The 24,032-nt window shown below is 46.8% G+C and overlaps 1 protein-coding gene across 3 annotated transcripts in view; it reads right to left on the minus strand.

The window, feature by feature from the left end:
* sema6cb (semaphorin 6Cb) overlaps positions 1–24,032 on the minus strand; it is a 138,602-nt gene that overhangs the window by 63,842 nt on the left and 50,728 nt on the right. For all 3 annotated transcript variants that reach the window (XM_070965545.1, XM_070965547.1, XM_070965546.1), the window contains exon 3: positions 16,474–16,636. The gene's annotated coding sequence lies outside the window, so the exon portion shown is untranslated. The remainder of the gene's footprint in view (positions 1–16,473; positions 16,637–24,032) is intronic.

Below are 24,032 nucleotides of genomic sequence, written 5' to 3' on the forward strand. Positions count from 1 at the left end.
GTGACAGGCTGTCCTGTCGCAGAGGCCATCGATTGTCACCCCATGTCAGACTATTCTACTCCGTCCTCATCGGAGAATCCCCACAGATGAGAGGCGGGTTCATACTTCAGTTTCCGAGGCAGATCTTTAAGGGATTGATGTCAAAGTAAAACTAAGCTGACAGCAAGAGCCAACAACAGTTCGGAAAATGGTTTCGACACCGTATTGATATGACGTGCATCAGCTGTGGGCGCAAATATTGGTTTCTCACGGAGCATCCAGCGGTCGATAAAAATCGAAACTGCTGGCGAACGCCCACTGCTTCGTGCATGGGTATCTTTCTCAGAGAAGCGTCGCACTGCCTCCAGCCAGGCCTACTCTCAGGACTTACTTTCCACAGACAGTGAGCTGGCCAGACTTCACACAGAGGGATGTATGCAGGACTCAGACAGTGAGACGGTTCTCCGATCGATCAGCTAAAACGCTGCAGGCGTCATCCATCGTCTTCATGTCTGTCTGCAATGGCCGAAAAAAGCCCACAGGGCTATCAGTGGAAGAAGGTGGAGTCCTCTTCATTCGTCTGCTTCCTGTTAATTATTTAGACTCATCTTCAGAGGCCTGTAGCTCCCTCGCCTTCCTGCCAGTCTGGACGCACCTTCAGTCTTCTGTGGTTCGAGGTCACCAAATCCAACAGATCACTTTAAAATATTCTGAGCAGCGATTGTGCTCAGCCCTCATCTCCCTCATCTCTCGTTCTCCTCTTCATACATAAAAGTGAATGTTAACTACCCTCCTTCTCCTCTCAATCTCTGCGTCATCAATAATTCAGAATGTTATTGAGAAACACTACCTGAACCCTGTATTGACAGAAATCCAAGCACTGTCATTCCCTCAAGGGCGTCATAATTGGATACCCCCAGAGGCTACCGCTGCGAAATGCAGAGCAAGAGGGGAAAGCAGGCTGACTGTTGTTGTTTTCTTTATTTTGTGTGTTTCCATTTTCACCTTTCTATTTAAGGGACTCCAGTCCGACCCGGCAGCCGAAGTCAGCCAACTTATCGACTGGAGGACAATCCCCGAGGAATGTTTAGAGGTGGGAAAGAAAGTGCTCTAACTTCACCGAGTGGGAATCACTGCACAAAGGGCAGCTGTGTCATTTCATTAGCTGGGAAAGACATCTACTTGACACAACCGCGTATTAGAATTAAAATCAACATCACGTAATCTCATGCAGCGCTAAGCCCCGTGAAAAATGAAAAAGACAGCAGCCAAAATTTCTGCGGAATTAAAAACATCAGCGAGGAACGATATGCAATTACTAAAGCATGAACAGGTATTTCCCTGACACAGTTTTCAAAGTAAAATCAGTGTTCTCCCCTGCAAACTGGTTCATCTGCATGCACGTCACCGCTGTTCCAATGCTGCACGCTGTCGTCTACGCTGATGCTCAAACAACGGAGGACAGAGCTGATACAACGGAGAAAACAGCAGATATAATCCGTCCCAGAATACTTTGCTGCCTGAGTCACGATTCACACAGAACTGCTGACCCCCACAAGGGCACGAAGGGAGGCGCAGGCCAGCCACCACTGATGAGAGGAACGCCTTCACAGAGTAATATATGACTGTTTGCAGATAACTGGGGGTGATAAGACATCAAATGCATGTAACAGTATATATTTTTATTTGTTTTTTTGTAAGGGAACATCAGAATCAGAATACTTTATTGATCCGCCAGGAGAAACTGGGTCAGCTGCAGTCGCTCCCAAGAGTAATAAAAATAGAAAAAGAAATAAAAATGTCTGAGACAATGTGAGAATATGTAAGAAATATCTAAAGAAAGGAGAAAGAAATAAACAGATGTGTTGGATATTATAAATACAAACCATACTCTAACAGCAGCATGTAGCTACATACAACGCTAGTCGTGCTTCAGCAGTTAGTTCAGCCTGGTAACCTATTACTTTCAAAATAAAGGAACTAGTAATATGTAATTCAATCTTTATGTAACACTGCTGGCCACAACATACTGAACCACAGAGGAGGGAGGAACATGGGAGACAGAAAAGGTGAGTCTTTCTCGTCGCCTCGAGAGTTTTCAGACCAGACGAAAGCTGAGAGACGGCTCTCAGTTCGGGCTCTCGGTCAAAGCAGAGCACGATTTGGTGAAGTCTGCCGGTCTCCCTGCATCCCCTCAGGTGCACAAACAAACTCAAGGGATGGGAAGAGCGCAGAGCTGAGAGGTTTGCGTGCAGTGCTTTGATCAGATTGGGTTTTTTAGTGTGTCTCGACATGTATATGCACGAATGCTTACCAATATAACTAATGAATACTTTGATCACAGTGTGTACAGGATTTTCTGGGGGAAACCCTCATTCTGCTGTGAGTGCGGCAGGCAGAAAACACTCAGAATAAACCCTGGGAGGCATAAAGAAAGCATACGTCAGCAGAGCCGCGGCCGGCCGGCCAAGATGACAACAAGAATTAGACTTTTTGTCGCTCAGATGGCAACGCGGGACGCTGACCTCACGACTAACCTTGAAGAGTGAGTTGGAAGCGTATCACGATCTGTGCCGCAGCTTCATTACCAAAATAAACACCAATAAACCGTATGGAGCGTAAGGTAGTGGGGGTGGGTGGGGGCTCATCACATAAGAAAGGGGCAGAGAGGACTCCCAATGTAAATGCGAAAAAATAATACATCCCAAAGCAAAGATAAATGCATCGCCATCTGGCCATCTGGCACACACTATAACGGCCAGTCCGAGTGGATGGCGCACAAGGGCAAAGAAGGCCTATAGGGGTCAGAGCCACAGCGCTCTGACAACACATGTAAAGACCTCTGCATAGGTTTCCTGCACATTCGCCTGATTAAAAACGACAGAGCCAAACCACACAAACCCCGCATAGGTGCCTTTTTCTGTGCCGCTGCTGAGGATGCTTCAGTGGAGGACCACCGCTTTGAGGACTTCACGGTGGCTTTGTGTCCGTTCACTCAGCAGCGGACAAAAAGAGAGTGAGACTTCTCTATTAACACGGCGGTTCTTTGATCTCTATCTCCCCTGTGGTACCAATTAGATTGCTGCACCGTTTGCATTTCAAACTCTTCGCACTTCCCATTTTGAAAGACATCCTGCATGAATTATCAATCTACCGGAACTTTTATTCCCCCTCGACGAAAAGTGAATTATGAGTGGCGTATCTCCAAAGTTTGGCTCACTCAAATGAGGGACTCTACATGCTCTGAAGGGAGGAGACACTGGATACCGAGGTTCCCGCATTGATCACTGCTGCCTTCGCTCGTTGTGAAATCTTTTATTTCACTATGATGCAATGAGGAGGCCTCTCCGTTATTTCAGTTAGCCCTGACAAAAGAAGAGGTCGCAGTTTCAAGTGTGCCAAAATAGAGCTTTCTGTCTGGAAATATAAAAACACGGGAAGGCAGAGTAGGTGAGAATTGATCAAAGGAAGATAAATAGCGGTGAAAATCCTTCCCCTGCTTTTATCCCTTGTTAGCAGAGGCAATCACACAGCCGTCACCCAGAAGATCCATCCCTGTCACATTACCCCAACAACATTATAAGGAGGAGCGGGGGGAGAAAAGCTACCGCGGGAATGTGTCGTAAAAGTACATTTGGCAAATTTCACTTGAACAAGAACAAAAGCAGCGAGGCCTGCTTTTAAAAATGAATGATTTTTGCAATCTGAGTGGTCGATGCTGATAAAGGGAAATATAAATCAAGGCTAAGAGTGAGGATTCTCGGCGAGGGTGCCTCGCTGAGATAATGGCACCATCATGCCTGTGTGGCTCGCTGTTCTTGGGAAGATTAAACACTTTATCATTGTCTCTGGGACAAACAGTCTCCGTACGTAGAGCATGCATCCAATTATTAGACGCCTTTTAAGCTCAAACCCGACATCCACACGTCAGCTTCATCACACACCAGAAGCTTTAAGAGGAGAGATGAAAAGAGACAGCCGTCTTATCAGGACTGCGCTACCTTTCAGGGCAGTAGCCCACGGTGGCAGCTGACCTCACTTTTATTACCGCTGTCTCACACTGATGATATCATCTAAACACACAGTGAAAGACCCACAAGCCTTCAAGCTCGGTTTATCTCATTTTATGGCTGCAACAACTCCATCTCCCAAGAAAAGTCAATGGCCGTGAGCAACCATACACCAAGCAGTGTGAGGCTCCTCTCACCTCATCAAAGGCTACACCTATGTCAGGGAACATGGGAGGGAGGGGGGAGGAGGAGGAGGAGGAGGAGGAGGAGGAGGAGGAGGAGGAGCTGGGGCATGAGACAGAGAAACGGGACATGAACAGTGACAGTGGGAAAGACAGTAAATCCAAATGAGGAAAAGGAAGAGGAGGAGGAGGAGGAGGAGGAGGAGGAGGAGGAGGAGGAGGAGGAGGGGAATGACAGCGTCTCACAGCTCACTGGTCTGGAATCAGCCAGACAATCAATTCCACCACTCAGAGTCAGGCTGGCAGCTTCAACGGCGCTGAGCATCACAGGCAGCACCAAATTATCAACAGTGCTGATGAGGACTCAAAGAAGTCCAATGAGACAAACATACGATGTACAGAGCCACAAACCCGACGACGAGATCTTCGACTCTGCAGCTGTGGACAACTCTACTGGAAGCTGGTGGCGTCCATTGTCTTTGTCCATGTTTGGATTGGAGAGGAGTTCTCCAAGACGTACTAATCAAACGTGACTGTGAAATGAGGCAGAAAGGCAGAGAAATGCTGCAAATATAGACGTTTGCTTGGATTGAAAGTTTCTGTTCTTCTCTAACCGCGACCACGCGGGAGAGACTCTGAGCTGTGCTTCATACGTTGACTGCTCCAACGTGCTAGCAGCTGCTTCGCTGCATATAAACAGCATAACACTGCATAGCTGCTGGCAGCGTTAGCAAGCCTGATCAGTGCAAAGCAACACAGGCCTGCAAATAAATGTATGATATGAACTTAAAGAGATATCATAGATCAGTAACGCTCACACGATACGTAGCCACGCTGGCAGAGGCCTCCTGCAGGGTTTGAGGGTGTAGTTACACTTGAAATGTTGATGTTAAGCTGACACTGCTCGCACTTCACGAGTTGATGAAATAAAACAGACACACCATTAACGTGATCTGGATGGAGCACCGGGTTGTCAGATGACTATCGTCCAGATCTTGCTCATAAACATTCATGCTTGTACCTGTTGCCTGAGGATGTCGGTGTCAGGAGTTGGAGGAAACCATCTCCTGAGCTGACAAATTAAATGATGAATCAAGAGACCCGGCCGTCGGTCTGACAGATCTAATCCGATTCACTTTGCGAGGCTGCATCAGAGGCATCAATCACTGTTGTTGTCCATTGTTCTTCTAACATCGCGGTGCTTTTGCCGGCTCAGCAGCGCTGAAGTGTTGCTAACGTAGACTGTCGGCTGCCTGTGGCTGCTTGCATGCGTCTAATGCCTGTGAGTTGTGTGTTAAAGCACAGCCCGGATCTCAGTTTAGATAATGTAGCCTTTCCAGCACTTAAGGAGGATAAGCTCTTATCTCTGTCTAAAACCCCGCAGTCATTAGAGGTGGCAGGGCCTGCTTAGAAGTCCATCTAATTAGGGCTCAAATCATCCTTCCCTTCTTCCAACATAAAGATCGCTGCATTGAACACTGAGGATTATACAGGCATTGTATTTAAAATGTCATCACTTCTACCTTGACACGATCCACCGCTGAACTGAGCGCTAGCAGCTCTTACAGCGTGAGTGTCTGATTTAAGATTATAAGAAAGAGATATGTTAATAAAGACTCTACCTGGATCAGTCACCATTTTACTCCATCACTGAATATCAGTGATATGCTGCCTAATATCCACTGCCAGATGTCTAATCCTTTGAAAATCCACATTTCCTTGATGGACACTTTGTAAAGTTTCTCGAGTGAAGAGTCCTCGTGCACAGCTCCATGTCACCCCGCAAATAAAACAACAACACTTCACAGCGGCACATCAAAGCAGCGCTTGTAGTATTCATCTGTCGACTCCCTCACCATCCTGAGCTCCACTCATCTGCATTTTAGGTTTTTAGAGACGTGAGCGAAGCAGACACAAAGGGAATAAAAGAAGTTGAGAATAGACCAATTCACACCGGGAGGGCCGGGGGAAAGATGGACGGACAGGAAGAATAAGACAGAGGAGGGAAACAACAACAACGTACCTCCCACTCCTCCTCTCTCTGCATCCTTGGTGAGACCAAGCAGCTATAGCAATAATAATAATACTAATAATAATACTACTAATAATAATAATAGGAAAGCGAGAGGACAAACGGGGCCGTCCATAATGGGGTTAGACACTGGCGTGAGCATGCTGTTGAGCCTGGGTGGTGGTGTCATTAAGTGTGAGTGCGTGATAAATGCACTCTGCTTGTCGGATTTGAGATTCTCATTAGTCTGTGTTCAGGAGGAGACCTGGGGCCATTACTCTTGTGGCTGCCTTGACAAGAGGCTGAATGCGTCTGTGTATATGAGCGAGAGAAGTGAGTGCTTCTGGTGGGATGCTTGTATATAAAGAGGCGTTTTAGATGACGTATCGCGCCCTCTTAGCCGCCATAGTCGCTGGTATTCAGTTCTTAAGCAACAGCCTGTTGCGTCAATCGCATCCAATAGTCATGATTCATATATGTCGTGTTTCTAAGAACACATGAAGCTGTCTGCAGCCATTTCCCGCATACACATCTGCTGTTTGGACCAGCTGTGGGCATGCCTTTACATGCCGTTTGCGCCTGAGCAGCTAATAAGCCATCTAGCCGGCAAACTGACAAGTAGCAGTTCACTTTCCTGCAGTGAATGATCGCTCGGTCGCTCGTTCAACGAGCTAAGGTGCAGGACAATACGTGTGTAGGTTAGATAAGAAGGAAATGAAAGCTGATGTGGGCTCTTGTGTTGTGTAGCAGTCTGGCTCAGCGTGACAAAGCAGGATTTCATTGGCTGTATAAGGGCTGGGTGGTATACCGGGTCCAGCTACATGGATTTTGCAATACCGTTATTACTGTGATCAATATTTTAGCACGTTAAAAACAATCTGCTTCACTGTGTGCTACAGATGGAGGGTTACACACTCATAGAAACGGAGTTACATCCTTTAACTAAGATCTTCCTCGCTACAACACAGACTCCAATAAGCCATTTCGCAGCTAATGTGGCTAGTAGCATCTATTGCAGACCCAGATGCAGGGACGATGTTGGAGTATTAAATATTGAGGGACAGTCAAGACAAACTGTGTGGACGTTAAGCCTCGTGGTTTGGACGTGGGAAACTGTTGTTTCACGTAGCTTTAGTTAAAGTTACCTCCACACTTCATCCTGCAACACAAGCTCAGCCTTTTTTCTGTTGGAAAACCTTCTGCTGCATTAGTATGTGTGTCTGTCGCCGCTGTATGTAAATGTACTTGATGGACATGCCCTGTGGTACATTCACTATTGTACTTATATAATATACTTTGGGTTTTCTGCCAAATAAATGCTGTTGAGATGTCCAATCCTTCCCTTTTGTCTGACTGTGAGAGTGAATCACATTACATTCACTAATTAACCTACATTATGGGGCAGGCTGCTGCTCCCGAAACACCCTGGCTTATACCTAATTATCATTCCTATTTGGAGCCAATAAACATCTGTTTTTGGAAGTATTTCTTCTTTTTAATATGTGAGTACTCCCTTTATTTTTGTTATATAATACCATCATCGTAACAAAGGAAAACAAAGGTCATACGATCCCTTCCCTCTCGCTGTATGTTACTTATTTTATTAAATTATTTGATTCATCAAGCTGTGTGTTTAGACAATGAGCAAAAACAAACTCACTGCGTCACAGCAATCATAAATCTTACTTCCTCACTTAGCAGCAACCTTAACCGGACTGACAGCCTCTCTGTCAAGTTCTTAGCAGTTGGCCATTACGTCTGAGCTGTGGCTGCCAGGAGGTTAGAGACACAAAGCCTCTCCAGGAGGAAACAAGGACACATGCTGCACGACATAAGCAGTGTGCGAAATGCATTTCTAAGCTGCACCAACGTCTGACTGACACAATGGAGCCTGGTATCTTTAAATGGGAGATAGCGAAAGGATGCACGTACCCAGGAAACATATTCTTTTATCCACAGGCGCTTTGTAACAGTATGTCATGTCAAATTTTCCCTCCAGCAGCAAAGGGGATGAAGGATGAGGCAGCCGCCAAGCCCGGCCTGCCTTTGTCAATGGCTGCAACAGTCGTCTGGACGTCTGGCCCAATCAATACCGAGAGACAAGCATCTGCCTGGGTCTCCTGTTACTGTACCTCTGTCCTCATGGCCCTCTCAGACAGCCGTGTGCTGCTGGCTCATATCAGCGGCGGGCTTATCACTGAACAACACAGGAAATGTGATGCCACGTAGGGCAGCCGCCGACACTTTAATTTGTCACCGGTGGCCTTATTTGCTCACTCTGCAGATGACTTTTCAGCCCTCTTGAGAAATCCTCCACCACAATGACCTTGATGCTCAATCGCTGCATATTTTTCATTACGAACGAGCCTCTGCGGTGCGGGCGCCGTGTTATTTTTCAATTCAACCTGTGTGAGAGTTATAAAAAATGATCTTTCATTATCTGACACCAGCACTTGCCTCAAAAAGAACGGCAATGAGATTGTTCAGAGAGCTGTAAAATGTAGAGGATAAAAATCACAAACAAGCCAAACTGAGACGGAGATGTGAGCTTTCAGCCGCTCTGCGTAGACTGAAGAGGCAGAATAATAAAGAAAAAGGTAAAGAGACAGAGACGCAGACGGGAGGACGGTTTGGAGTTTGTTTCTGGGAAACCTACACATGCTAATTTAAGCTAAAGCAAAAAAACAGTCCTGCATCCACAGGGACAATGACAGGGTTTGCAGGTTACAGCTAAGGAATAAAATTACATATTTACACGATATGATCTGCAGCGTTTGTTAAGTTGATTTATTTTTGATTTTAGTGATACCTGCAGCAGAGTTTCAAATGCTCAGAAATGTCTTCTGAGGTAACACTCGCTGCACCTGGAGCAAAGTCAACGTACGTTTGATCTCAACAAAGCTGTAACCCAACGGTGCGTCTGAAACAGCACCAAAGAAAAGGAGCTGATGATTTTCCTACGAGCGGGTATGAACCAGGCTTCATTCAGAATTAAGAAATTCTGAATTTACGGTGTTAAATCTGAAAAGTGCAATGGTGCCCTGAAAGAAATCTGCAAAGCTCCACAAAGCAACAAAACGCCTGAATGCTGAACTGTTCGTGTCAAAGAACATTTGCAACTTATTCTTTTAATGTTTGCTTGTGCGAGTGTTTGACAAAGCATCATAGCGCACATCCAACACCCATAAACACTTACTCTCTTCAATGTACACTGTTAAAGCCAGTGAATGTTTCTGGTGCCTTGAACGTGGTTCAACTTTGTGGCCTGGCTGCCATCCAAATCAAAACAAATGTGTTTTTAAAGGAACTGCAGAAGTAATCCACATTCACTATGAGCAGGACTAAAGGAAGCAGACTTTAAGACGAACATTTACCACCGTTTACAATGCAAATATGTTCATCGCTCACAGCCACACTTGAGCACACCGAAGGCGTCCGGTACCTCGAATCAGACGCTGTGATATTTACTAAACTAAAACAACACAACGCTGTGACCGTCTTGCTAATTTGTTCCCTCGTAGAGCGACTTAATAAATTACATTCTGACTCCTGAGAAACTAATCTTACTACATGTTGAGAGTCAACAAAGAACTCAATTTAAAGGACCAGTGCGTCGGGTTTAGTGCCGTCTAGTGGTGAGGCTGCAGATTGCAACGACCTGAACACCCCTCGCCTCACACCTCCCTTTCCAAGCGTGAAAGGCTTTCTCTAGAATCAGCGTTTGGTTTGTCCGTTCTGGGCTACCGTAGAAACACGGCGTGCAACATGGCGGACTCGATGGATGAGGTTCTGCTCCCTCTGTAGATTTAAAGAGCTCATTATAAGCTCATGAAAACACAGTACTTATTTTCAAAAGATCATAAACTAATGAAAACATAATTAGTAATATTACATTCCATTTCTGCCCTAAACCGTGCACACTGGACCTTTACAACGCAGTTTAGACGCCGTAATCATTCTTCCTGTTTATACTGGCCATGAATAGATCACATCCCAGTGTCTCCAGTAACGTCTGTGGAAGCATGTTATCTCTCCATGAACAGGAGGAGCGTTCACAACAAGCCCAACCTGTTCTGACTGACGTTTTACTGCAGACCTGAAAAAGTGCGAACCTGTCCTTTAACAACTGCGCTCCATTATGTCACAATTAAAAACTCAAACCGCTCTTATTCACAAATGAGGCTTCTCTCCGGAAGAGGAACGGGATTTAATCGCTTTAATCTCTGTGATTTCATTTCCCTGCTTCTGTCTCGCTGATTTGGATGCAGATGTCTTAAGCCCTTTGGCCATATGCTCTCGCCGCCCGGACCATGACACTAAGGGTTTTTAATCAGTCGTCCCAATGACGGAGCACATTCTGTCATTAAAAGCACACGGCTTTGAGGTTCGCCTGAGCCTCTCGCCTCCAGGTCTTTAGGCCTGAGAACGATACATCTATCGCCGCCTTTCAAAAAAATGTCAAGTTCACAACTGTGAGGCTTTCTGATCTAGTTAAGCCGGCTGGATCCCGATGCCGTCTGCAACAGCGTTTCTCACTCTGTTTGGATGAAGAGTGCATTTACAGGACTGGCACCCTGATGACTCTGCTGCACTCTGGATAAAGCCTGATGGAGACAAACCTCAGCCAAATGAACCATGTTCATCTGCTTCAGACTACAGTGGAAACAGCGCTAATGTGATGCTACAAATGGCCCACAGCTAATGCTTTTATATTACAATCAACAGCTGACTGGTGACAGGGAGTGTATCCTGGAGTCCACCTCGCTTTTGGCACCAAAAAAATAAATAAGAAAGCATAATTTCAGCGAGCATGTGCAGCGAGGCGGCGTCAGTGCAAACAGCCAAAAGCTAAAAAGAGATCCTGTTCCATCTCGAGCAGCTATTTTGGATCCCCGCCAACTGTCCAAATAGATCAATTTTAATGTGCGCAGGAGTTATCTGAAGGGTGAAACTGACGGAACTTTAATGGGTAAATAGATGAACTTTATTCCAATTTAATTTGGGTTTTGTCCTAAAAGTAAACATTATTCAACGGCTTACGGCATTACCATAAATTAAGCCTAATTTGGGACCAACCCTAGAATAACATTCACTATTTTTTGACCTTTAAGACAAAAAATGCACTAAACTGTTGACCCGTTGCTCATTTGAGTTGTAATTATAAACAGCCTTGAGTCGGCTTTGGAGGGCTTCTTGACTTTCATCCCAACTTGGAGTGATCCTGCCCTCATTATCCAAATTTTCCCTAAATGTTCGGCACCTGAGCACCGGGACAAATTTACTTAGGGATGGGAGGGTTGAGGCACACGCCCGCAGCACCTGAATCCTGTTCCTGACACAGATGTTTAGTCTGAGTGGTGTGCGGCAGCGCTGCAGCCATGTTTGCTGACGCTGCAGCGGCAGTTATGCTCTTTTAGAGGGATTTCTTTCCCATTACAGGGAGATGATTTATTTAAACTCGGCTGCAGATTTGTTTTTGCACTCCATGTTCTGGGAGCTTTTTGTTTCTCTATGAATATGGCAAATGTAAACACGAGTCCTGGTTATGGGGAGTAAGGCCTGCAGATTGTTTGTGCTGACAGTGAAAGAGCTGTTATCACAAACGGAGGGCTGTTTTTCTCCTCGCAGCTTGTTGTCTGCGCTCCAGCATTGACACGCAATTCATTTGTGTGCGCTCTCGTAACAAACTGGCTCCTGTCCAGCATCTCGGAGTGTCGAATAGCGTGTGGACATCTCATAAAACACTGCATGCTGTGCAGGGTTTTTTTGCTAAGCTGGCTGGTTCAAGCAGCCCCGGGAAGTTGCATCACATCAGCTTTCCCACGTGAGGATAATTAGCCGCTGATAAACATGAAAGTCAGCAAAAAGTTCCTTTGAAGTTTAAATATTAGTCTGAAAAGCACGTTTGAGAGGAATGTCGATATGGTTTTCCCTGTAGTTATGAAGCTCATCAGATTGCTGTTGAATACCACCTCCAATGGCGATCAATAGCAAAGTCATTCTTCTCACTGCTTGAGAGGAAAATCCCGAAAGGGCGTCGACCATTTGCGAACTTTGCTCTTGCGTTTTCTCCGTTTTCTCCATGTACCTTTTATCTTTCCTCTGGCGGCTCGAGGTGCTGAGGGAGCATCGCAGCTCCCACACAGATGACTCCGCAGATGCCTGTTAGGAAGGCAGCGAACGCATCACATCTGCTGATCGATATCCCCTGCTTAGGCCTCGCAGGTTGGCTGAATATTAAGCACCGTGGGAAAGTTATCCCGTCACGTTCCAGGTGAGGAGAGCTAAAGCCAGCAATTATCCCATCATCCCGCCCACAGAGCGAGCGCAGGTTTTTAATGAAAAGAGAATCTGAACCATTAACAAACCTCTTCATTTAAAGCCTGTATTTTTATAGTTAACTCCATTTGGAGGCATAATTGGAGCAGGCTGATCTGTGATTTTACTGGCTGGTGACGTTCACTCACGGCTGTGTTGTTCAGCTACAAACAGAAGCTGTCATGGCTCAAAATTGGATGTAAAAACATACCAATTACACAAGACCGCTGTGGCAACTTCAAACCCTTGGTTGCAAGTTGATTTTTAACACATTAGCATCTGTGGTGCTTTAGCGAGGCGGCCGACAGACATGAAGACGTTCTACCAAATGTTTTGGCCAAACTTTGCGAGCTTGGCTTAGAGCACTAACGAGTTACTGGGAACGCAGCAGAAATCACAGCTGAGATGTTTAAACACAATGCGGCCAAGTGGCCCGACATCAGCCGCAAGCAGAGAGCGATAAACAGTCCAACTCAAACACGTTACTGTTAGCATCGTCAAATGAAGCACAGCGTCTTCACTGATCTGCAGTTTGGCCAGATTTTACTGGGAGACATGAAGGGAGAACGAGGACGTCTCCAATTTGCATCTCTTTATATCAGCGCTGACTATTTTTTATTCTATCCAATCTTATTAATTTAGATGAGATCTTATCTTCAGACTTGATGGCGGATTTAAAATCCAGGCCTTGAGGTGATGACTCGCTAATTTGTCAGGCAAACAACTGAGTGTAATTCAGATGAGTGTAGATTTTTCATACACTGTTCAAATTAAACTGAGGAAGCTAAAAAATGAGAATTTTATTATCATGACATCCAGTTACACATTCATCAACGCGACCTGTGGCGCTTTCTGCCAAGAGCTCGAGAGATCCAACATTAGCAAGTAAAGCTTGTTGAAAGTTCGCCTCTTCATTTTTAATTTTTCACCTCCTGTGAGCCGAGAAGCCCCCCCCCCCCGTTAGCGCCCCGCATGATTCCGGCGTCGATGGGTGTATTTTTACACGCAGCTGTAAAGAAAACCCAACTGGGGAATATTTTCACATCCCTGGGACACCGCCTAATGAGCAATGCCAGTCCTGTCAGACAAACTATGATCTTACCAGAAGACGCACGGCAATGAAAAACACCCAGGGGGATTTTAGTCAAGCCGTAGCAAAGCCTCATGGGTAAACATTGTTAAGACAGCAGCTCTGTAAATACAGCAGCCTGCTTGCATGTAGAGCCGGCCGACATGTACAGTGCATCAGTGATGGCATGTCCCTCTGTGGTAGGCTGTGTGTTGCGACTCCCAGAGCGCCACCAGCCTACCATTAGTCTGAGCTCTGCGTCTCTGTCAAATCCCTCAGCCTCTCCTGGCCCCTCCGATCGGAGCCAAGCGGAGAGCCTCTGACAGTTAGCAAGCGCCTCGGCTGCACACATCATTGATACTAATGGGGACGGAAGGCTGGCGTTGGGTGGCGTGCGTGTCAGGGTTCGCTGGGGTGTGTGTGCGTTTGTGCATGCGGGGTACCCAAAGTCAGGATTACACGAGCGGAGCGTGTGTGGCGGCTCGGCGGCACGGAGATCAATTCATGTCGCTGCGGCAAATGGCACGACAACCAGTCTCCTCCCCATCACCATCTGCCTCCTCTGTGCCAATTTGTCACAGCACATCCGAGTGTGGCCATGCCCTCATTTAACATTGAGCAAGTCTCAGGGAAGAACAGGAGGAGGGAAAGGAAAGAAGGGGGAAATGAGGGCACCGACAAAGACTGCAGCCCTTGGGGCGAACTGTGAGAGAGGTCAGCTCGAGTTTATCAGAGGGCAAAGACGAGGAAAACACACGGGGGCGTCCTGGTGACTCAGCAGGCTCAGGTACAAACCGCAGACCTGCATCCAAATCTGGACCAGGACTCGCATGTCTCCTCTCTCTTTCTCGCCTGGGCTTTGTATGCAAGACAGAAATCTCCCCCCACCTCCCACCTCCCCCAGGAAAAGAAAAAGTTTCTAAAATAAAAGACAAAAACAAAGTGAGACAGATGCAGTCTCAGTGTGGCACAGATTTGGAGGAATGTTTCCTTAATTTGGAGGCTGAAGAGACAGGTGCTAAAACTGGGCTCCTGCAGAGAGGTGGCCAGCTGTGGAGGGCAAATGTGTTATTAAAAGCACGAAAAAATAATTAAACATTTTGCTAAATGCTAACGAATAAGTCGCGATCAATCACACCGTGCAGGGTTGAGTTTAAGTCTGTGCATTTGCTTGCAAAGTTGAGCAAACTGAGACGGTTTAACCAAGAGCTCTGCGACGTGTCGGTTTGTATACAAAGATCTTTTTTTCCTGTAAAGCATGTGGGCCATGAGCAAATGTTCATGCATCCAAAATATGCATCAAACTATGCCTCACTTGTAGTGGGAAGGACACAGCGCCTGCATTGTCAAGTGAGTGGGTGACAAGATATGAAAGCAATGCCACTCAGACTCCCTCTGCCTCCGTCTCGCTCACATTTTTGGCATGATAATACCTCTATTCAACTCAGCGGTCTGATCATGTTTCACGCCTGTGCACCCGCATTGACTGCCGTTCTGTCCCATTTCACGCCCTTTGATACGTCTCTCTGTCATCAATAATGACAGGCAGAAAATGGCCGTCCACATCGGCGCCCTCATGCCACCACGGTGCCAGCGATGCAGTTCAGCACCTCATTCCTACACACCCGATCGTCTTACCGAACCATCATGCCTCGTTTCCCTGCTGTCAGCAGAGAGCATTGCGAAAGCGGCGGGCATCCTTTCACTTCGACTGACGCGCAATACTCCACAATGGCCCCGTGTTGCACGTATGCACGGCCGGCCAAAAGAGGGATCGCAGCACAATAGCGGCGCTTTGAAAGGGGTATGAATGAAGAGATAGCCCAACGTGAGCATTTGTACCGTCAAATGGCTGAAAATAAGAGCTCGCGGGGACAATGCCCCAGCTAGGCCTGGAAAAACAATGTGCTTTTGTTCCACAGAGCATGTCTGCTTGTTTATTTGTCTACCTGGGCGTGTGAGGCAGAGCAGTGATCGAAAGCTCTCAAGAGTCTTTGTGCCACTTTGGAAAAACACTTCACAATCATGACCTCCGCAGGCTTACACAATCAGGTGCGGGTGTAATGCAGGAAGGCCATTAACTGGCAGACAGCTTTCTCTCCATAATTGTGGCCAATCTGAGCTTGGTAGGGTGTGAACTTGAAATTACAGCACGCAAATATGTCATTTTTTCCTACAGTCAGCTCAACGGCTCACTGTGTCGAGTGGAATTTCTGCAAGCGAGTGTGTGAACAAAACATGGGAACACGCTAAGATACTAACATGACTGACACGCTAAAATGGCACGAAATGACACAACCTAAAGCGGCTAAAATAATGTGTCTTAACGTACAGAAAGACAATGATACACCTAATTACGCCCTGAATCTGGAACTCTAGGCAGGCGCCTAGAGGTGGCTGTATTTTCAAACCCATTGGGAATTTTGAGTTTGAGTTTTGACCCTTTGAGGCTGCTGTAACTGGCCAGTAGGTTGTGTTTCTGCTGCAAAGGAGCTGAAAGAGTTAGCAGCAGAGCACAGGTAGTATGTGCCTGTGTGTGTGTGTGTGTGTGTGTGTGTGTGTGTGTGTGTGTGTGTGTGTGTGTGTGTGTATAAAATACATATTGTCGTGGTCATTATTGGTTTTTCTTGTGCTTTTTTCTCTGTAGGGAATCTATGGATCATTCCTGGAGTTGCATTGATCTTTGTCATGCACAGAAACCAGAAGCACGCTAATAGTATTTTCAGACGCTGTATCGATCGTTGATTGTGAAGTCCAGTGTTTCTGCTTCCCCAAAAACCACAATGAGGTCAAAAAAAAGCAAACAAAACAAATGCCAAAGCTCCAAATAGCTCGAAAATGTGACATTTAAGGTGTTCACACTCCAAAATAAACAAACCAAACAGGAATCATGACTGAACTCACAGACAGGTTTGATCACGTGCAATGATCCTCCGATCCAACGGTCCGTCTCAGGAAGCGACCTCAGCAGGGCGGGTCTGAAGACGGGGCGGTTGGTGGGGTGTCAGGGGTTGAGACCCCCTCTGAGGTCCCCCCTCGAAGAACTCTCAGTCTTCAACAAAACTTCCTGTGAGAGCAAACAGAAACAAAAACATGAGAACGGACAACAACGGAGGAGGAACAGCTGCACGCCGCAGACGAACCTCAGGCGTTTGTGTCTTCTGTCTAAACGGGGCCGCTGACCCGCAGAGCCCCAATGGAGAGGGGGTCTAAGCCCTCTTAGTGTAATCTCCTCAGTCACTCTGCTGTCATAACATCACAGCTAACACAAGCAGCGAGGCCATAAATAGAGCCAGATGTGCTGGGTTAAAGGCCCAAACATGGCGTCGATAGGGAAGGACGAGGAGGTCCAAACGTTAAGTGTGCATTTGCTGAAACATATACAAACATGATATCAAAGTGTGTGTTCAAGCCTCTATACACTGACACAATCACACACCAGCCAGGACCCAAACCGTCCCCACGCTCTTTGTGTGTAAACACCGAGTGTCACCACTCCTGCTGCAGGCCATCATGTGAAATATCATGAACAGCAGCACTAATGTAATGAAAAATCCTCAAACAACAGAGGATGAAAACCTTTTAATGGCTTGTTTTCATTGTATTTCTGACGGATCTTAACCCAGAACTCCATCTCCAGCTGTGTGAGTTAGCCGAGCACCACCCACGTGAAGTGTGTGGCAGCGCTGCTCTGTCGTTAGCTCACCTCGCCTCCTGCACCGTCGTCCTTTAACCAGCCTCCCCACACAAAAACCACAATCAGCACAGATTTTCTGTCACCCGGCTCGCCTCTGACTCTTTCTGCTGCACACATACATCTACACCCTCATGACACACAGACGAGGCAGGGGTGGGTGGAGGTTGTGAGCACAGGGTGTTTCCTCACATCCTATTGCTGTGGATAAAGCCCGTCCAGCTCACTGAGTCACCCGCACAGCGCAGCAGATGAGCTGCATTGCTTTCCCAATCCCTCCTGAATGAAGCAGCTGACTGCAGCTGCCGTGAGCTCAGCACCACCGCCGACTCCCACCGCGGCTTCGTAAAGCCACCGAAGGCCTGTAAACACTTAACGAGCCCGGCCTTCTGCAAATGAAGCAGAGCGGTGCGCCAGCCCTGGCACGCTGGCTCACGGTGACTTAACCTGCATGGCGCAAAGACGGGGGCGGCGCTGAAGTCAACACGCACGGCCGGCCAGCGGAAAAGGTTATGGCCGCCGTGCCAAATGACACCAGGTCTTAGTCATGGGAAGTGGCCTGGTGGAGTTAAGGGAGTGATGTCAACTCTGAAATTGTATTTGAAGATTACCAGGCTCCATTACACACAACTTGTGACCGCTAACTTTCTCCTTCCCACACGTCGGTCACATTGTGGACAGGCCACAGCTGTTCCTCTTGTCAGAAATCATCACCGTCAAAGGGGCTGGGAGATAAGGTCAAAATCAATCAGACTGTTAATACGAATGGTTTTTTTTTTTTACACCGCTGCCACATCGATGGGTGAAAAATTGAAGCAGAAACCTCCTGGAGTGTCTCAGTAAGGTGTCGAGCAGCTGTCGTGCTCCTTGCCACAGATCCTGTGAACCATAAAGTGAAGCGATGAACAGCCTTCATCCCACAGACACTCCTTTATTTGGTGTTTTGATGGTGCTGCTCGAACATTTAGGCCTGAAATCTCACGCAGGTGTTCAGGTGGGCAGAGATCTGCAGGGCTGTGACAGCTGCTGCACCTTATTTCATGCAGATAAAACCATCTAACGACCCCTCGTGCCTGAATTTGTTGTGCTTCTCTGCTCATTTATTTAACTTTTCCCTTTAAGTTGCCTCCTTTCTGCACACGAACGGCTGCGACTAATAATAACTTTCAGCATTGATTTTGTCAACAAGCAGCAATTATGAGGTCATCGAGGGAAAGCTTAGTTTAGTTAGAATACGGTCATGCAGAATAAGGCATTAAAAGTGCTTCATGATGACTAATAAAGATATTATTTGATGCTAATATGCATGCTAATAAGCAGCAGTTCAGGGTGAATATGTGTACCTTACATGAATTTGGACACATCATGACTCGACTCCACGCCTCAGAAAGCTGTGAATTATCTCCCTCATGTTGAATTATCCTGAACAGCACGTCCTCCAACACAACATGCAGACTGGATAACTAACATGATTAGCAGATTCAGTTACAGAGGACACAGGAGGGCCCAGTGAAAAGTAAAAGCTAACCACGAGCAGGGAGGTTTTGTTGTTTTCTCCAGCCTGCGAAAAGCAGCTTCCATATTGATTTTAGCGAATGAGATCAGCTGGTGGGATTGCCATCAAGCTCGGTAACTTCAGCTGCTGGGGCGATTAGACTGGGTGCTCATATAACGCATGGGAGATGAAGGATAATGTTGCCGTGATTGTTTCGCTGCCACGCTGCGATCATTGTGGCCCAGTGTTAATTTCTAATCTAATTTTCTAGAAACAGTCCCACCGAGAGGCTCCCTTATCCTGCCATAATAGTTTTGAGGTGAGCCCCATTAACCAAACGAGCTTTTCGGAGCACAACATTCCCGTTAACACCACTCATATAATCCCTCATCTCCTTCAGACATACCATGAGCTTCCCTGCACAACAGAGGTTGACCGATAGCGGATTTGTAAGCGGAGCGGGGAAACGCTGATTGTCGATTAATCGGCCCGGATGTATGTGTCACATTTGTTGTCGGCGTTCAGTTTTCCTGCAGTTGAAGTGGACATTAAAGTGGACACGGATGAAGGCCTTCGTCCTGCTTCACTCACGGCCAGAAGTAGTTTTAATTCAGTAACAATCAGGCTCATAGTTAACGAGTTTTGAGCTGCTCTCTCCTCACTGTGGACTGCTACGAGCTAACGCTAAGCTGGTGTGCTGGTGGAATAAAAGACAGAGACTGAGCAGAGACGGACACAGTGGACATTTTCTCCTGCTCTCCTGCATGGTTAAGTTGTTTGCGTGTTACTGTGGTTATAACGACCTCGCTCACCGCAGCTAAAACGGCTGTTTATGCTCATTGTGAACTTCCGATGCACTCCTCAGAGCCGTGCCTCTGCCGGTTTCGATGGAGGTTACTGCTCTGATCAAGCTCTTAGTTTTCACTCAGAGTTTCACCACCGCAGCACAGACAGCATGCTTTCAGTACAGCTGCCAAGTTCTGCCGATAACGGTAGTTTGTAAAACGCCGTGCACCGCCACCCCAACATCTCACTTTTCGGATTTTTGCATCCATTCAACCTCCCCTGAGGAATTTTAGCAAAATCCTTCCCGGACTAAAATTACTCTAAAGCCCCGTAAACAGATTCATCCCACACAGACTGACACACCACATTCCCATCTCCACTCCCACTACTCTGGATATTTCCCTGCAGGCCATGCAGTGCTCACTGGGTTGTGGTAGTGATCAATGGCCCCTGGCTGCGGGCGTCAGGGGGGCCCTGGGCTCCAGGAATGGAGGTATTAATAATGCAAGGTCCAGGCCTGTCATATCCTCCATTAGCAGAGAGGAGGCGGGAGGCCCAACGGCTGATTGATTACTAATTAGATTAATTGCCGTCTTTTAGAAAAGGAGGAGAATGTAATAGACTGGGAGCTGACAAGTGCGAGGGTAGAGGAGCCCGGCCAGCTGAAAAATATCACTGAGTGTTTAAAAAAAGGACTTTTCAGATTAGGACTGCATGTTCCTCCTCTGAGAGGAGTGTACAACCCAGGGAAGAAAGGCCTGCGTCTGTGTAATAAACAAGAATTCAATCAACGTCCAACTGACTAGCTATTACTTTAAAAATGTCTAATAAATGACTCAATCCTCTGCAGGCCTCGTCCGACAGCGCAGCTGTGTACAGCAAAGGAAAACAACTCGGCGGCAGCGACCGCGCCGCTAACTGAAGACGACACTGTTGTTATTTCCCATCTTCACTTGAGACAATTTCCCCCTCCCTTCCCCACATTTGTCTCGTTAGCCATCGCTATCTGGGAAACATGACGCGATAAGGCCTCATGTAATGTGCGTAATGATTGTGTTGCTGAACACAGCCATTTGCTAAAGGGAGCAGAGGTGGGGGGGGGGCTGAGTTCCACTTAATCTCCCCGCTGTCCTTTGGAGATAAAACTAATAAAAACACACATCAAAGCTGTGGCATTTGAGTCCGAGGGGCAAACCTTTAAAGGTAAAGCTGCTAAATGAATCTGCAGATACATCCGTCAACGTGCTTCTGTCCCACACAATCTGTCGCTAAACTTTAAATGTCTCATACACTAATTATTGTCCTAACTCAGTTTAGACTGAAATTAATATGCCAATATTCCGGAGTGATACTTGCCTTTGATTAAAAGTTAATTGCTGGCCACTTAGTGTCATTGTCTAACCTCCAACATGATAAATGTGATGCATTTTTGTTTGAGGACGCATTTATTGCAGAATTGATCAGGACCAAACTGGCAGTCTGTGGGAAGTTGTTACACTTAATTTCAATTATCCTTGATTTCAATTAACGACGCGAGCGTCTCACGGTCAAAAAGTTTTCGGGGAGATCTTTCCCATCCTGATATCAACATTTTTGAAAATTCAAACCCTGTATCAACATCACTGATGCAGTTATTTCTGTCAAAATCATGTCTTCATTCCCAACAAGTGGCGAGGCAGGCAGGCACGCATGAGCCTCTGAGTACGAGACTAATTGGCACATTGGTATGGCCACACTCATTACATACACCCACACTCAACATAAATAGCCTCGCACTTGTGAGGGGATAATGCTTTCCAAACAGGGAGCTGCGTTATTTGTCTCAGCCTGCCTCTGCACCAGCAGACCATGGCGAGTCGCATCCTGCTCTGCTGGCTCTCGCCAACCTCGGGGGAGAACAGTCCCAGCATGCACTGGTATGTTCAGCACACTAAATGTGCCGTTTTCAACTTCTGCGAACAGCTGATGTATTTCCAAGAAGGCCGTAAAAGACCCGATTGGCCCGACTGTAAATGACAAGGAAAGCCTATTGTGCCGCATTGCAGTCAGTCCGTATCCATCTCGCGGCTCTGACATAATGATGTCATCAGTAATGGGGGATGGATCGCCAATGATGCGCTTCGCCAACATAGGGCCTGCTTTTCTGGACCTCTTATCGTACGTCATGAATCATAAGGAGACCGGTCTTTATCAGTACTTTGACAGTGAGATGGGTCTTTACGCTTTCTTGTCACAAATGAGTTCTTGAGGGGCTGTCAGGGTGAAGTGGAATATTAGACCTATTAATTATTCCGCTCTTCCATCCTGCTGGGAGGCAGTTCTGACTCACTTCCCTCGTATCTGACAAAGTTCATATCTGCTTGACTCCACTGCTGCAGCAATAAATGTCTAATGATGGAGTTCTGTTGGACTGCCGACGCTGGAGTCTGTTGGCACGTCACCCCAAAAGACGATACAGCCAAAAAAAATTCATCCAGCATTCAGAAACTGTCAAGCTGTTGTTGACCATCGGAGGTCTTTAGGACTGTGACCAGAAAGACAAAAACACTGGGAGGAAAGTACAACAGCATCTGGGAATCAGGCTAAAACAGCAGGTTTGATTGACCAACATGAACATGGCGCCCACTTCAGCTTTCAGTGGATTTCAACTGATGTTGGGAAACACCTGCATCCAACTGAAGGTAAAGAAAATTAACATTTCCCCTGAAAGTACCTGGAACTTTTGGTCCAGGGAACTAATTTTCATGCTGTCACCTGCGGTCTAAAGACCCCTGAAGATTAGGCAAATGAGTCTGCAGAGATATGAAGCAACAGCTGTTTTTATCACGGCGTTTTTGTACAACAATGAGGCCTGTCGTTTGCTTTCCCCACATCAAAGCACCAACAAACACACGACAAACTGGGTTCTGGATGCAGTTTTTTAAAAACAGCGGACAAACAACAACATACAAAAGCACCCCAACAGTTGGAAAGTATGACCCCACAAGCAGGGGAAAATAATATCCAGTGAAACCTAATTCAGCCCCTGGTCCCTGTGGCGGGACGCTGCCGCTCAGGAGGGCTCCTGCAGCTTTAGGTTCACACGTGCGGTTTGTTTGTGGTTGACGCTGCAGAGTTTGGACCGCTGTAAGATCTGTTCTTCAGCACTACTGTCACAGAGACACTTTACTGAAATAAAGCAGCTTGTATGCCTGTGGGTTAGGGACAAATAATAAAGATGGCTTCAGTTAATGGACCTTAATCTGCCTAGGCTGTAATTAGGAATCCTAACACAAGGTGAGCTCTAACTCTTCAATTCCATAAAACTGGGCCGTCTTTCCGCCGTCACTTCACCGGCTGTCTCTCCTGCCTCCTCCCCTCAGCCCGTGGCTCGCTGCAGTGATGACATGCTGTGCTAATTGAAAGCGACCCTGACTCGTCCTTTTTCCAAACCGCTCTGACTGACGCCCCGTCGCTCTCCCCTCCGCCAGCGGTTGACAGCCGGCCTTTCGGCTGAGGCGCTCTGCGGCGTGAACTCTGGCCTCGCGGCGTCGGCCTCTCGCCTCCCTCTCTGCAAACACGAGGCCGGGTCCAAAGCCACACAGAGTGGGAGGAAACTGCAGCCTTGCACCTTTTCCTCCTGCAGTACGACTCTTCAGTGCAGCAGGAATAATTCAGGTGAGAGCTGCTCTAAAATAAATAAAAGCGGTCCTGAAAGGGTTAAAAAAGAACTTTGATTTGGTTGCTTCATGCAAGTTTAACTGATGCATAATATTGTTTACACAATAAAGAGAGGTCCACAATTTGAAATTCAATGAAGATGCAAACATTCCCCGCCGTCCTTCCCTTGAACGTGCTTCGCAAACTCTGAAGGACAACAGCTAAGCTAATAGACGAGCTACAGCTGCAGCGCACAGACAACATGCTCAGATTCTCCTCATACTTAATTCCTGCATCCAAAGCAGTGATATCCCACTCAAACAAAACGCTTGTACCTGCAGCGTTTCGATGGAGGTGGGCTGCTCTTATCACCCTCCCTGAATTGGACCGGGGCCCATTATGTAATAGCCTAGCAGAGCGCTCATAAATCACCTGAAGAGGCTGTATGCCACATGCACTGACACTCCTAATCTGCCAACCTGTGTCTTTATTAAAGTGCACATTATACTGAAAGAGTCGTTTTTTGCTCTCACCTCAACTTATATTTATGCAAACACCAGGATACAAACACTCTCCTCCGCAGGCACAAATACATTTCTCTGAGTGCGTGAGCGACGTGGACAGACAGAGACGGCATTGTTTTTATCTCTTGTCACCCTCCCGCTTCACAATTACAGCAATTGTCTACCTCCCACTGCGCGAGACACATCAATTTGGACGTATGAATGTCTATTCACATTTGCCTTAGTGAATCTCTGAGATGTTATTGGCCAAATAGTGTACAAAACAAGAGTCGCTTGTTTCTGTGTGTGCGTGTGTGTGTTGATATATTTGTGTTTCTCTCTCCGT

The sequence above is a fragment of the Chaetodon trifascialis genome, chromosome 7 (genome assembly GCF_039877785.1).
Source record: "Chaetodon trifascialis isolate fChaTrf1 chromosome 7, fChaTrf1.hap1, whole genome shotgun sequence".
Lineage (NCBI taxonomy): Eukaryota > Metazoa > Chordata > Actinopteri > Chaetodontiformes > Chaetodontidae > Chaetodon > Chaetodon trifascialis.